At 46.3% G+C, this 13849-nt stretch overlaps 1 protein-coding gene across 2 annotated transcripts in view; it reads right to left on the reverse strand.

Annotated features, from left to right (window-relative positions):
* col18a1a (collagen type XVIII alpha 1 chain a) overlaps positions 1 to 13849 on the reverse strand; it is a 468959-nt gene that overhangs the window by 360738 nt on the left and 94372 nt on the right. The window contains exon 1 of one of the 2 annotated variants that reach the window (XM_070876138.1): positions 5141 to 5201. The exons of the other annotated variant lie outside the window; for it this stretch is intronic. The gene's annotated coding sequence lies outside the window, so the exon portion shown is untranslated. Of the gene's footprint in view, positions 1 to 5140; positions 5202 to 13849 lie in introns of those variants that run through there. 2 annotated transcript variants of the gene reach the window in all.

Raw genomic sequence — 13849 nt, forward strand, 5'->3', positions numbered from 1 at the left:
CCAGCAATTAATACTTTTTAAAAAATATATAAAGAGATCTGTACTGTTACAGAATACTAACAAAAAATATTGAAACCTTCCTCAGATGCTGAAAATCCTGCTGAAAAGGCCAAGAGGCAAAGAGAGAAGAGATAAATAAAGCTGGACAATAACCTGCACCTATAAAGTACCTTTAACATAGTAAATGGTTTGAAGGTGCTTCCCAGGAACGTTATCAACGTTTGACACCGAGCCACAAAAGGATAATCATAGTGTCAGATTGTACAACCATCAGATACAATGGACGAAGGGCTTGTGAGGCAAGCTTCCCTCAGAAGAATTGCTGAGAAGTTAATAAAGCCAAGAAACCAATCAGCAAGTGACTAAGTGGAAATTTAGACAGTTTTCCCGCAAGTTTCTCATGTGTATAGGAAGCACAGTCAATGGTCCAATATGATTGCATTAACTGCGTTATATAAAATCTTCAAAGTGAAATGGATCAAAAGGTTAAAACGGCTTATTTTTCTACCAGTTGGCGCACTACCTCAAGAGAATCTGGTGTGGTCGAGGAGCAAGTTATAAAGGACATCCCAGAACAAACTTCAAATCTCACCTCTTTCAGATTCATAGTTACATAGAAAATACAGCAGAGAAACAGGCCATTTCAGCCCAACTGATCTATACTGGTGTTTATGCTCCAGATGACCTTCTTCTCACCCTACCTCACCAACATATCCTTCTATTCCTTTCTCCCTCATGTATCCCCTGAATACATCTATCATCATCATAGGTAGTCCCTTGGAATCGAGGAAGACTTGCTTCCACTCTAGAAATTAGTTCTTAGGTGACCGAACAGTCCAATACGAGAACCACAGTCCCCGTCACAGGTGGGAAAGGGTGGATGGGGACTCTGGTTTGCCGCACGTGCTTTCCACTGCCTGCGCTTGGCGATGAGACGAGATGCTCAGCGCCCTCCCGGATGCACTTCCGCCACTTAAGGCGGTCTTTGGCCAGGGACTCCCAGGTGTCGGTGGGAATGTTGCTCTTTATCAGGGGGGTTTTGAGGGTGTCCTTGAAACATTTCCTCTGCCCATCTTTGGCTCGTTTGCCATGAAGGAGTTCCGAGTAGAGCGCTTGCTTTGGGAGTCTCGTGTCAGGCACGCGAAAAATGTGGCCTGCCCAGGCTGATCAAGTGTGGTCAATACTTCAATGCTGGGGATGTTGGCCTGGTCGAGGACGCTAATGTTGGTGCCTCTGTCCTCCCAGGGGATTTGCAGGATCTTGGAGATATCGTTGGTGGTATTTCTCCAGTGACTTGAGGTGTCTACTGTACATGGACCATCTATACCATTCACCTCAACTACTGCATGTGGTAGTAAGTTCCACATTCTCACCACTCTCTGGGTAAAGAAGTTTCTCCTGAATTCCATATTAGATTTAATAGTGACTATCTTATATTTATGACACTAGTTTTAGAATCCTCCACAAGTGGAAATATCCTCTCCACATCTGCAGTTCCACTGGCACATTCAACACCAACATTTTTTTTCTCCTTCCTAATTTGTTAGTGAATTATCATACAACTCAAGAGGAACCACCTTTGTTCTGGGGAAAGAAGCTCTCTCATTTCCGGCATCCAATGTCAGTGTCAAGCACTCCCTGGTCTGCTACAACCAATGTTCTTTTTAAGCTGTACAATGCTCTGGGAGGTCCCACTCAGCCAGCTCACCGACTTTTGAATGGAAAAACCACAAATGTGCAAAATTTGAAGCAGCTGCACACTCAAAAAATAATGAAAGGGAACATTGGCTACAATTCCATTTAAATAAGCGTCAAAGTCCTGTGACTCTGTCCCATCCAGGGATCTTTGAGAAAAATGCCACCTCTACTGTAGTGTTGGGATAGTTGTGGTTCCAACATCAGCCAACATTGTGGTAAGATTGCCAATGTTGTGCCAAATTGGACAGTGCTTTATGCTGTGGGTTCATGTCTACTGGGATTCTGTTCAGATTGCCTAAATTTACTTCATATTGGACTCTTACACCCACAGACACAGAAGACCTGGATCCCAACAGTCTGGGTAGCATGTCACTTCCGTGTCATATACCACTGCACTTCCCAGTTGAGTACACCCTCCTCAATTCCAAGTGTTTTGCAAAACAGGTGTTAGTGAACTAATCCAAATTCCATTGTGCTCCATTCCCAATCTGACCTGTACATGAGGGATGCCATCCCTCCAGGATCATCCTAGATTCATCAGGAGTTAAAGTTTCATCTCCTGGACACTGCTGTGAGCAACCCAGGAGATAAATAAATTAATTAAAATAATATTGTTTTTTAAAAATTATTTGAGCACTTTCATGTATTAGTTATATAAACTATTGGGATATGGGAATAAAGGTAGGGTAGGGAAGTTGGTAATGTAATGCAACCTCTAGGTTGGCACCTTCAGGTTGGCTTGAAGAACGGCAACATACTTTGAAGCTACCACATTCATACTGCAAGGCAGCTTCAGAAAAGGTAGGAGAGGGGAGATTTGAGCACAGACACTGGCATCGCCTTTCTTGCATCTGTCACATCCATCCACCTGACCCCCTCATCCCCTCACAGCAATTTCCCATCACCAACCCAAGTCAACTCCTGGGATTGAAATGTAATTAAATCCCTCCATGCCCTTGCCCCTCACTATCTCTGTAACCTCCTCCAGCCCAACAACACTCAGATCTCTGTGCTCCTCCAATACTGGCCTGCCCCCACCATTGGTATCCGTGCCTTCAGCTGTGCCCCAAGCTCTGGAATTCTCTCCCTAAACCTCTCCGTCTCTCTCCTCCTCCTTTAAGACACTTCTTAAAACCCACCTCTATGGCCAAGCTTTTGAACACCTGTGCTAATCTCTCCTATGTGGCGCACTTCAAATTTTATCTGATATTGCTCCTGTGAAGTGCCTTGGGACGTTTTACTATGTTAAAGGCGCTATATAAATGCAAGTTGTTGTTTTGAAGAATTCTTGAAAAGTTCTCGACAGATACAGAAAATTATTCGGAGGCCAACCACAAGAGAAGAAGCAATGTCCATTTAACGTCAATTCCCAAAAGGGCCCAAACTTGAGTGTTTCTGGTTGTTGAAGGTAGTGACTCTCAGTTAAGTCTAATTACAAGCTGGGATCCAGACAGGCACTCTCATAATGGAACACTGAATTCATCAGTCAGCACATTTTTGAGCAACTTTTCAGTCACCTTGGAGACATGTCGAAAAAAACGTCTGCTAAGTAAAGGCCAGGGAATGCAAGCCTGTTCCATGCACTTCAATGACTTGGTAAACAAGGGTCTTTGCTGCAGAAATAGCATTAATGGTTTGTGAATTATCCCCTTTTATTAGGTGAACAATTAGAAGTTTGAACTTGTGTGTGGGAGGGTATCATGTGCAACACATACACATTTAGAATCCCTCTCATTCACCCACCTTCTACAATTTCCTCCAAAAAGGAAACCAAAATACTCATGTATGTCCACAAGTTCTTCCCCTTCCAAGCACAAAATTATAGGATCCAAATTCAGAGCTCGTCAAAACTAAAAGTAGCGTGCATCCCATCGACAAAAACTTTCATTTATATCACTCGCGCCTTTAACGGAGGAAAACAACCCGACACGCTTCGCAGGAGACCAGAGCCACATAAGGAGATATTAGAATAGGTGACTAAAAGCTCGATCAAAGAGGTAGGTTTTAAGGAGTGCCTTGTAAAGAGGGGTGGCCACAACATTGAAACAAATCCAAATTAGAATTACCATTTTATAAAATCTACCTTAATCGCAATATCTTTGCCCCTTGCAAAGGGTGGTTAGAGGGAAGCTATTTTCTCTGATGCGGGGGGGGGGGCGGGGGGAGCCCAAAACAAGGGGGTATAACCTTAAAATTAGAGCTAAGCCCTTCAGGGCTAAAGTGAAGGAGTACTTTTTCCACTCGCCCCCAAAAAGCTTCTGAGGCTGGGGGTCAATTGAAAACGTCAAAACTGAGATTGTTAGGCAAGGGCATCAAGGTATTTGGATCCAAGGCGGGTAGATAGAGTTAAGATACAGATCAGCCAGGTTTTTGGTGAAACAGGTTTGAGGGGCTGAATGGCATACTCTTGTTCCGGTGTTCTACTTCTGCTTTCTCTCTTGACTTACATGGAGAGGGGGTGGCGAGGAGACCGTTCTATAGGCCCCTATTTTCCACTTGCTGCATTTCTGGAACCAACACATATTAACATACGAAAAAAAATGGGGACTTTCGTCAAACAAATATTTGAATTTGGGGGCGGGGAGGCAGAGTTTCAAGTCTGCGCTAAAAACTCTCCAGGCATGCGCGAAAAGTGTGGTGTGGTGTGTTGTGGGTGTTTGTCCCTCGACACCATGGGTGAGGGGAGGGTAGAAATTGCAGGATTGTCAGGAGAAGTAGCAACACTGTCTGGAGGACTAGGACCACCATTGGCGGGGCAGATTAGGGAGGGAATGAGGGATGCACTTTAGGGACAGCTGGTGGGGAAATTGTCCGACATATGTGATGAAAATTTGCAGGTAGCTTCTGCAATAAGGGAACACACCCAGGTTGTCATTCAACACCACCAATTGGCGGCACCAAATGCAACCACTCAATTCATCCCCAGACCAACCTCAGGGACTATACCGCAGGGTGATCCACAGCTTGAACAAGACGACGAAGACGAACCCAGGCCTTCCAGAAAGGGGTCTACTACGTCTGTCCCTGTCCAACCCCACCAATGCAAAACAAAGAAAATTTAACCTTGGGCTCACCGGAAGGCCGACGAAGACTTCTGTGCCAACAGACAGGGCTAAGGGTAGAGGCACCGGGAAGAGGGGCGCAAGAGGGACACTATGCGCTAGTGGTTCTTAACAAGGGGTAGGAGATATATCTTGCTGTTATTTGTTTTGTTAATAGAAAAGTTTGATACAATAAAGTTTTGTTAATTGAAAATGCTAAAGTTTTCAAGAACTTTAAAGTTTGATGCATGATACAAATGTCTTATAAACCTATTCTTTTAATTTAACCAGAATCGGTACATTATTGTGAACGTAACCAACATAAACCAACACAACATTATTAAAAGTGCAAGCAGGTGTAAATAGTTAACATCGTGCGACACTATAATCAACCATGTTACCGTTTAGCCTTCAGGCAGAAAAACGTTCAAGGATTAGCCACTGATACAAGTCTCCAGCAATGGTTAGAGGTCCTTTGGTCGCCCCACCCTCCTCTGCTGTCGCTGTCTTGCGGCTTGAGGTGGTTCCTCCTCCTGCTCGTCGTCAGCCTCCTCCAAATCCTCATCCCTCCTTCTCCCCTCAGGAGGATTTTCAATGTCTGGTACCTGTCCCCTCATGATGGTCAGGTTGTGCAGCATACGATAGTGAACTGAGCAACGTGGTGAGGGGAGAATTGCAGGTAGCCTCCAGAGTGGTCCAGGCATCGGAAACGCTGCTTTAAAATGCCAATTGTCCTTTCTATGATGCTCCGTGTCGTTATGTGGGACAAATTGTACCGACGCCCTGTCTCAGTGCGCCGATTGCGTGGGGGGTGGGGGATCATAAGCCAGGTGGTGAGCCCGTAACCTTTGTCCCCAAGCAACCAGCTCAGAATGGGAAAACAGAGTTTGGTAAGTGGGAGAGTCTTGAAGGTTAATCTCTTTTATACCAGATGGAGACTGGTGGCAATTGCTCGTAGCCTCTAAGTAAGATTAAGAGTTAAATATTTCGGATTCTTGCAGGCTGAAGTAGAGACAAACTAGCTAGCTAGCTAGCTTTCCAGTAGTTTGCTAAATAGCCAGTTAGTTAAAACCGGTTCTTGGCACAGCTGACCAGTGGTGACTCATCTGAGCCACAAGCAGTTTAAAAACCGAGGGCTGGTGCTGGTAGAACACAATGCAGCAGCTCTGAGTGGGAAACCTGAGCGTTTCGTAAGTGGGAGAGTTCGGTGAAGTGGGGGCGGGAGGTGAAACTTTGCCTTGTTTCTCCTAAATTTTTTCGCAGAGTGGCGGTGTACCTGAGCGGGAGCAGACGGAGGCCCGAGAGTGGGGATAAAAGCCCAGCATACGGCCAGTGTGATCTCCTGGACTAGTTCCGATCACCTGGTTGGGTCGGAGAGAAATTTTTCCAGATTTTTTTCCCCAGTCGGCCTGGGTTTTTATCTTTTTTTTGCCTCTCCCAGGAGATCGCACGGCTCCGGGTGAGGGGATCGCTGCAGTGTGACATCACGGGTAAGGCAGGTTAGTGATCGATAGTGATTGTGGGCTAAGTTTTTCTTTTAAATTAACATATAGCATATAACATTCTAAAAACTAACCTTTATTTAACTAATTTAATAAACTATATAGGGTAAATATTGTACATTAATGATTTAGACGAGGGGACTAAATGTAGTATCTCCAAATTTGCGGATGACACTAAGTTGGGTGGCAGTGTGAGCTGCGAGGAGGATGCTATGAGGCTGCAGAGTGACTTGGATAGGTTACGTGAGGCAAATGCATGGCAGATGAAGTATAATGTGGATAAATGCGAGGTTATCCACTTTGGTGGTAAAAACAGAGAGACAGACTATTATCTGAATTGGTGACAGATTAGGAAAAGGGGAGGTGCAACGAGACCTGGGTGTCATGGTACATCAGTCATTGAAGGTTGGCATGCAGGTACAGCAGTCAGTTAAGAAAGCAAATGGCATGTTGGCCTTCATAGCGAGGGGATGCGAGTACAGGGGCAGGGAGGTGTTGCTACAGTTGTACAGGGCCTTGGTGAGGCCACACCTGGAGTATTGTGTACAGTTTTGGTCTCCTAACTTGAGGAAGGACATTCTTGCTATTGAGGGAATGCAGCGAAGGTTCACCAGACTGATTCCCGGGATGACGGGACTGACATATCAAGAAGGACTGGATCAACTGGGCTTGTATTCACTGGAGTTCAGAAGAATGAGAGGGGACTTCATAGAAACGTTTAAAATTCTGACGGGGTTAGACAGGTTAGATGCAGGAAGAATGTTCCCAATGTTGGGGAAGTCCAGAACCAGAGGTCACAGTCTAAGGATAAGGGGTAAGCCATTTAAGACCGAGATGAGGAGAAACTTCTTCACCCAGAGAGTGGTGAACCTGTGGAATTCTCTACCACAGAAAGTTGTTGAGGCCAATTCACTAAATATATTCAAAAGGGAGTTAGATGTAGTTCTTACTACTAGGGGGATCAAGGGGTATGGCGAGAAAGCAGGAATGGGGTACTGAAGTTGCATGTTCAGCCATGAACTCATTGAATGGTGGTGCAGGCTAGAAGGGCCGAATGGCCTACTCCTGCACCTATTTTCTATGTTTCTACTTGATTAACGCTAAACTAATTAAATAAATGGGAAAACAGGAGATGTGTTGCTGCTGCAATATGTGGGAGCTTCTGGACGTTTTGGTCCAGGGCGACTGCATCTGTGGTAAGTGTCTGCGGCTCAACGAACTTCGGCTCCGAGTTGAGGAGCTGGAGTCCGAGCTGCAGGCATTGCGAAACATCAGGGAGGGAGAATGTTACCTGGACCTTTTTATCCAGGAGGCAGCCACACCCTCTAGAATAAATACTTTAGAATTGACATGTGGTCAGAGACAAGAGGGTGTGACTGCGAGTGAAGCAGATAAGGGGATCCAGGAGATAGTACTGCAGGAGCCTCAGTCCCTGCACTTGTCCAATAGATTTGAGATTCTTGCAACCCATGCAGACTGCAGGGTGGACGAGCAGATTGACCAAGGCACCGTGGTGCAGAAAGCCATTAAAGAGGCAGGTGGTTGTAGTGAGGGACAATATAGTTAGGGGGATAGATAGGGTTCTCTGCAGCCGAGAGCGTGCGTCCCGAAGGCTGTGTTGCCTGCCCGGTGCCAGGGAAAAGGACATCGCCTCCGGGCTGGAGAAGAACTTGGAGGGTGAGGGGGAGGATCCAGTTGTCGTGGTACACGTAGGTACCAATGATATAGGTAGGACTAAAAGAGGTTCTGCTGAGAGAGTTTGAACAGCTAGTGACTAAATTGAAAAGCAGAGCCACAAAGGTAATAATCTCTGCATTATTACCAGAGAATACATTGACTATATCCTGGAGTTCAGCCTCAGAATGTGTGCAGACGCAAGCGTCATCTGCATACTGCAGCTCAATGACAGAGGTTGGGGTGATCTTGGACCTGGCCTGGAGGCGGCGTAGGTTAAGCAGCTTCCCACTGGTTCTGTAGTTTAGTTCCACTCCAGCAGGGAGCTTGTTGATTGTGAGGTGGAGCATGGCGGCGAGGAAGATGGAGAAGAGGGTTAGAGCAATGACGCAGCCCTGTTTGACCCCAATCCGAACGTGAATTGGGTCTGTAATGGATCCATTGGTAAGGAACACAGTCAATGTATTCACTGAGGCATATGAAAGCATAGGCCTTACACTTAACATCCGTAAGACAAAGGTCCTCCACCAGCCTGTCACCGCCGCACAGCATTGCCATCCAATCAAGATTCACGGCCTAGCCCTCGACAACGTGGACTATTTCCCATATCTCGGGAGCCTCTTATCAACAAAGGCAGACATTGATGTGGAGATTCAACAACGTCTCCAGTGCGCCAGTGCAGCCTTCGGCCGCCTGCGGAAAAGAATGTTTGAAGACCAGGCCCTCAAATCTACTACCAAGCTCATGGTCGACAGGGCTGTAGTAATACCCGCCCTCCTGAATGGATCTGAGGCATGGATGATGTATAGAAGACACCACAAGTCGCTGGAGATATATCACCAACGATGTCTCCGCAAGATCCTGCAAATCCCCTGGGAGGACAGGCGCACCAACATCAGTGTCCTCGTCCAGGCTAACATCCCCAGCATTGAAGCACTAACCACTTCGATCAACTTCGCTGGGCAGGCCACATAGTTCGCACGCCAGATACGAGACTTTATAAGCAAATGCTTTCTGCGGAGCTCCTTCATGGTAAATGAGCCAAAAGTGGGCAGCGGAAACGTTATAAGGACACCCTCAAAGCCTCCCCAGAGCCAAAAGTGCGACATCACCACTGACACCTGGGAGACCCTGGCCGAAGACCACCCGAGGTGGAGAAAGTGCTTCCAGGAGGGTGTTGAGCTCTTCGAGTCTTGTCGCAAGAGCATGAAGAGCATGAAGAGGCCAAGCGCAGGCAGTGGAAGAAGCGTGCGGCAAACCGACCCCTTCCTTCGACGAATGTCTGTCCCACCTGTAACAGGGTCTGTGGCTCTTGTATCGGACTGTTCAGCCATCAACGAACTCACTTCAGGAGTGGAAGCAAGTCTTCCTCGATTCCGAGGAACTGTTTATGATTACCTGAGCCATGAGCAAATTGGCAGAGTCAATAGAATCAGGAAGATGAATGCGTGGCTCAGAGGTTGGTGTGGGAGAAGTGGGTTTCGATTTGTGGGGTACTGGCACCAATACTCGGGAAAGAGAGAGCTGTTCCGTGGGGACGGACTACACCTGAACTATGCTGGGACCAGAGTTCTAGCGAACCGAATAACTACGGAGGTAGACAGGGCTTTAAACTAAATAAGGCGAGGATGGTGGCGGGGGTGGGGTGGGGTGGCGGGGGGGGGGGGGGGCGCGCGGGAGGAAGACTGTTGCAGTGGAGAGAAATCTAGAATGCTAAAGTGAAATGAAAACAAAGCAATGCAGGAAAGTGATTGTGGTAAGGATAACCAGATTGTCAGTAAGGAACAGCGTGCACTAACAAATAGGGTCCAGGTAAGAAAAAATAGCGCTAAGACAAATAGGGCTATATTACAAAATAATGTTAAAAAGACAAATCTAAAAGCATTGTATCTGGATGCACGAAGCATTCGTAATAAGGTAGACGAATTAACAGCGCATCTAGATGTAAATGGATACGATATAGTTGCAATTACGGAGACATGGTTGCAGGGTGACCAGGGTTGGGAACTGAATATCCAAGGATATTCGATATTTAGGAAGGACAGGCAAAAAGGAAGAGGGGGTGGTGTGATGTTAATAAAGGATGAAATCAGAGCAATAGTGAGAAAGGATATTGGCTCAGAAAATCAAGATGCAGAATCAGTCTGGGTGGAGCTAAGGAGCACCAAGGGGCAGAAAACATTGGTGGGAGTTGTCTATAGGCCTCCAAACAGTGGTGGTAGTGTAGGGGATGGCATCAAACAGGAAACTAGAGATGCATGTAACAAGGGTACTACAATAATCATAGATGACTTTACCGGTGGAGGCGATGGTGGCTCTGGCTCTGGGGAGTGCAGCCAGAGCCAAGTCCACAATGCCACGGGTGGCTCAGCTGCACAGGGAGGGTGGGGTGGGGAGCGGGCAGTGGGGAGGAAGAAAAATGGAAGAGCTATAGTGGTAGGGGATTCAATAGTTAGGGAAGCAGACAGGCAGGCGTTTCTGCGGCCGCAGACGTTTCTGCGGCCGCAGACGTGACTCCAGGATGGTATATTGCCTCCCTGGTGCCAGGGTCAAGGATGTCACTGAGCAGCTGCGAGGCATTCTGGGGGGGGGGCGGGGGGGGGAAAAGAGGGTGAACAGCCAGAGGTCTTGGTCCACATCGGTACCAAGGTCATCGGTAGTAAGAAGGATGAGGTCCTGCAGGCAGAATTTAGGAAGCTAAGAGAGAGATTAGAAAGCAGGACCTCAAAAAGGTAATAATCTCCAGATTACTCCCAATGCCACGAGCTAGTGAGTACAGAAATAGGAGGATAGAGCAGATGAATACTTGGCTGGAGAGCTGGTACAGGCAGGGGGGTTTAGTTGCCTGAGGCATTGGGACCGCTTCTGTGGGATGTGGGACCTGTACAAGCCGGACGGGTTGCACCCCAACAGAGCCGGGACCAATATCCTCGCGGCTGGGGGGGTGGGGGTGTTGCTAGTGCTATTGGGGAGGGTTTAAACTAGCTTGGCAGGGGGATGGGAACCTGAAAATAGAGTCAATAGGGAGGGGGGTAAAGCTGGAATTAGAAAGCAAAAAGAAAGTGAGTTTGAAGGCGAGAGGAAACAAGCAGGAAAAAAGGGTAAAAAAAAATTAAAGGCACTTTGTCTAAATGCACGTAGCATTTGTAACAAAATAGATGAGTTGACGGCACAAATTGAGACAAATGGGTATGATCTGATATCCATTACAGAGACGTGGTTGCAAGGTTCAGATTGCAAGGTTCAGGTTGACGATTCAGAAAGATAGGCAAGAAGGGAAAGGAGGTGGGGTAGCTCTTAATAAAGGATGATATCAGGGCAGTTGTGAGGGATGATATTGGCTCCAATGAACAAAATGTTGAATCATTGTGGGTGGAGATTAGAGAAAGTAAGGGGAAAAAGCCACTGGTCGGCGTAGTTTATAGGCCCCCAAATAATAACTTCATGGTGGGGCGGGCAATAATCAAGGAAATAATGGAGGCATGTGAAAAAGGAACGGCAGTAGTTATGGGGGATTTTAACCTACATATCGATTGGTCAAATCAAATCGCAGGGGATAGCCTGGAGGAGGAATTCATAGAATGCATACGGGATTGTTTCTTAGAACAGTATGTAACAGAGCCTACAAGGGAGCAAGCCATTTTGGATCTGGTCCTGTGTAACGAGACAGGAAAAATAAACGATCTCCTCGTAAAAGATCCTCTCGGAACGAGTGATCACAATATGGTTGAATTTGTAATACAGATTGAGGATGAGGAAGTTGTGTCAGAAACGAGCGTACTATGCTTAAACAAAGGGGACTACAGTGGGATGAGGGCAGAGTTGGCTAAAGTAGACTGGAAATAAGGACTAAACGGTGGCACAATTGAGGAACAGTGGAGGACTTTTAAGGAGCTCTTTCATAATGCGCAACAAAAATATATTCCAGTGAAAAAGAAGGGCGGCAAGAGAAGAGATAACCAGCCGTGGATAACCAAGGAAATAAAGGAAAGTATCAAATCAAAGACCAATGCGTATAAGGTGGCCAAGGTTAGTGGGAAACTAGAGGATTGGGGAAATTTTAAGCAACAGCAAAGAATGACTAAAAAAGCAATAAAGAAAGGGAAGATAGATTACGAAGGTAAACTTGCGCAAAACATAAAAACAGATAGTAAAAGCTTTTACCGATACATAAAACGGAAGAGTGACTAAAGTAAATGTTGGTCCCTTAGAAGATGAAAAGGGGGATTTAATAATGGGAAATGTGGAAATGGCTGAGACCTTAAACAATTATTTTGCTTCCGTCTTCACAGTGGAAGACACAAAAGCCATGCCAAAAATTGCTGGTCATAGGAACGTGGGAAGGGAGGACCTTGAGATGATCACTATCACTAGGGAGGTAGTGCTGGACAGACTAATGGGACTGAAGGTAGACAAGTCCCCTGGTCCTGATGAAATGCATCCCAGGGTATTAAAAGAGATGGCGGAAGTTATAGCAGATGCATTTGTTATAATCTACCAAAATTCTCTGGACTCTGGGGAGGTACCAGCGGATTGGAGAGCAGCTAATGTAACGCCTCTGTTTAAAAAAGGGGGCAGGCAAAAGGCAGGTAACTATAGGCCGGTTAGTTTAACATCTGTAGTGGGGAAAATGCTTGAAACTATCATTAAGGAAGAAATAGCGGGACATCTGGATAGGAATAGTGCAATCAAGCAGACGCAGCATGGATTCATGAAGGGGAAATCATGTTTAACTAACTTACTGGAATTCTTTGAGGATATAACGAGCATGGTGGATAGAGGTGTACCGATGGATGTGGTGTATTTAGATTTCCAAAAGGCATTCGATAAGGTGCCACACAAAAGGTTACTGCAGAAGATAAAGGTACGCGGAGTCGGAGGAAATGTATTAGCATGGATAGAGAATTGGCTGGCGAACAGAAAGCAGAGTCGGGATAAATGGGTCCTTTTCCGGTTGGAAATCAGTGGTTAGTGGTGTGCCACAGGGATCGGTACAGGGACCACAACTGTTTACAATATACATAGATGACCTGGAAGAGGGGACAGAGTGTCGTGCAACAAAATTTGCAGATGATACTAAGATTAGTGGGAAAACGGGTTGTGTAGAGGACAGAGAGGCTGCAAGGAGATTTGGATAGGTTAAGCGAATGGGCTAAGGTTTGGCAGATGGAATACAATGTCGGAAAGTGTGAGGTCATCCACCTTGGGGGGGGGGGGGGGGGGGGGGGAAAAAACAGTAAAAGGGAATATTATTTGAATGGGGAGAAATTACAACATGCTGTGGTGCAGAGGGACCTGGGGGTCCTTGTGCATGAATCCCAAAAGGTTAGTTTGCAGGTGCAGCAGGTAATCAGGAAGGCAAATGGAATGTTGGCCTTCATTGCGAGAGGGATGGAGTACAAAAGCAGGGAGGTCCTGCTGCAACTGTACAGGGTATTGGTGAGGCCGCACCTGGAGTACTGCGTGCAGTTTTGGTCACCTTACTTAAGGAAGGATATACTGGCTTTGGAAGGGGTACAGAGACGATTCACTAGGCTGATTCCAGAAATGAGGGGGTTACCTTATGATGATAGATTGAGTAGACTGGGTCTTTACGCCTTGGAGTTCAGAAGGATGAGGGGTGATCTTATAGAAACATTTAAAATAATGAAAGGGATAGACAAGATAGAGGCAGAGAGGTTGTTTCCATTGGTGGGGGAGACTAGAACTAGGGGGCACAGCCTCAAAATACGGAGGAGCCAATTTAAAACCGAGTTGAGAAAGAATTTCTTCTCCCAGAGGGTTGTGAATCTGTGGAATTCTCTGCCCAAGGAAACAGTTGAGGCTAGCTCATTGAATGTATTCAAGTCAAAGATAGATAGATTTTTAAGCAATAAGGGAATTAAGGGTTATGGGGAGAGGGCGGGTAAGTGGAGCTGAGTCCACGACCAGATC

This window comes from Pristiophorus japonicus, chromosome 3, assembly GCF_044704955.1.
Source record: "Pristiophorus japonicus isolate sPriJap1 chromosome 3, sPriJap1.hap1, whole genome shotgun sequence".
NCBI lineage: Eukaryota > Metazoa > Chordata > Chondrichthyes > Pristiophoridae > Pristiophorus > Pristiophorus japonicus.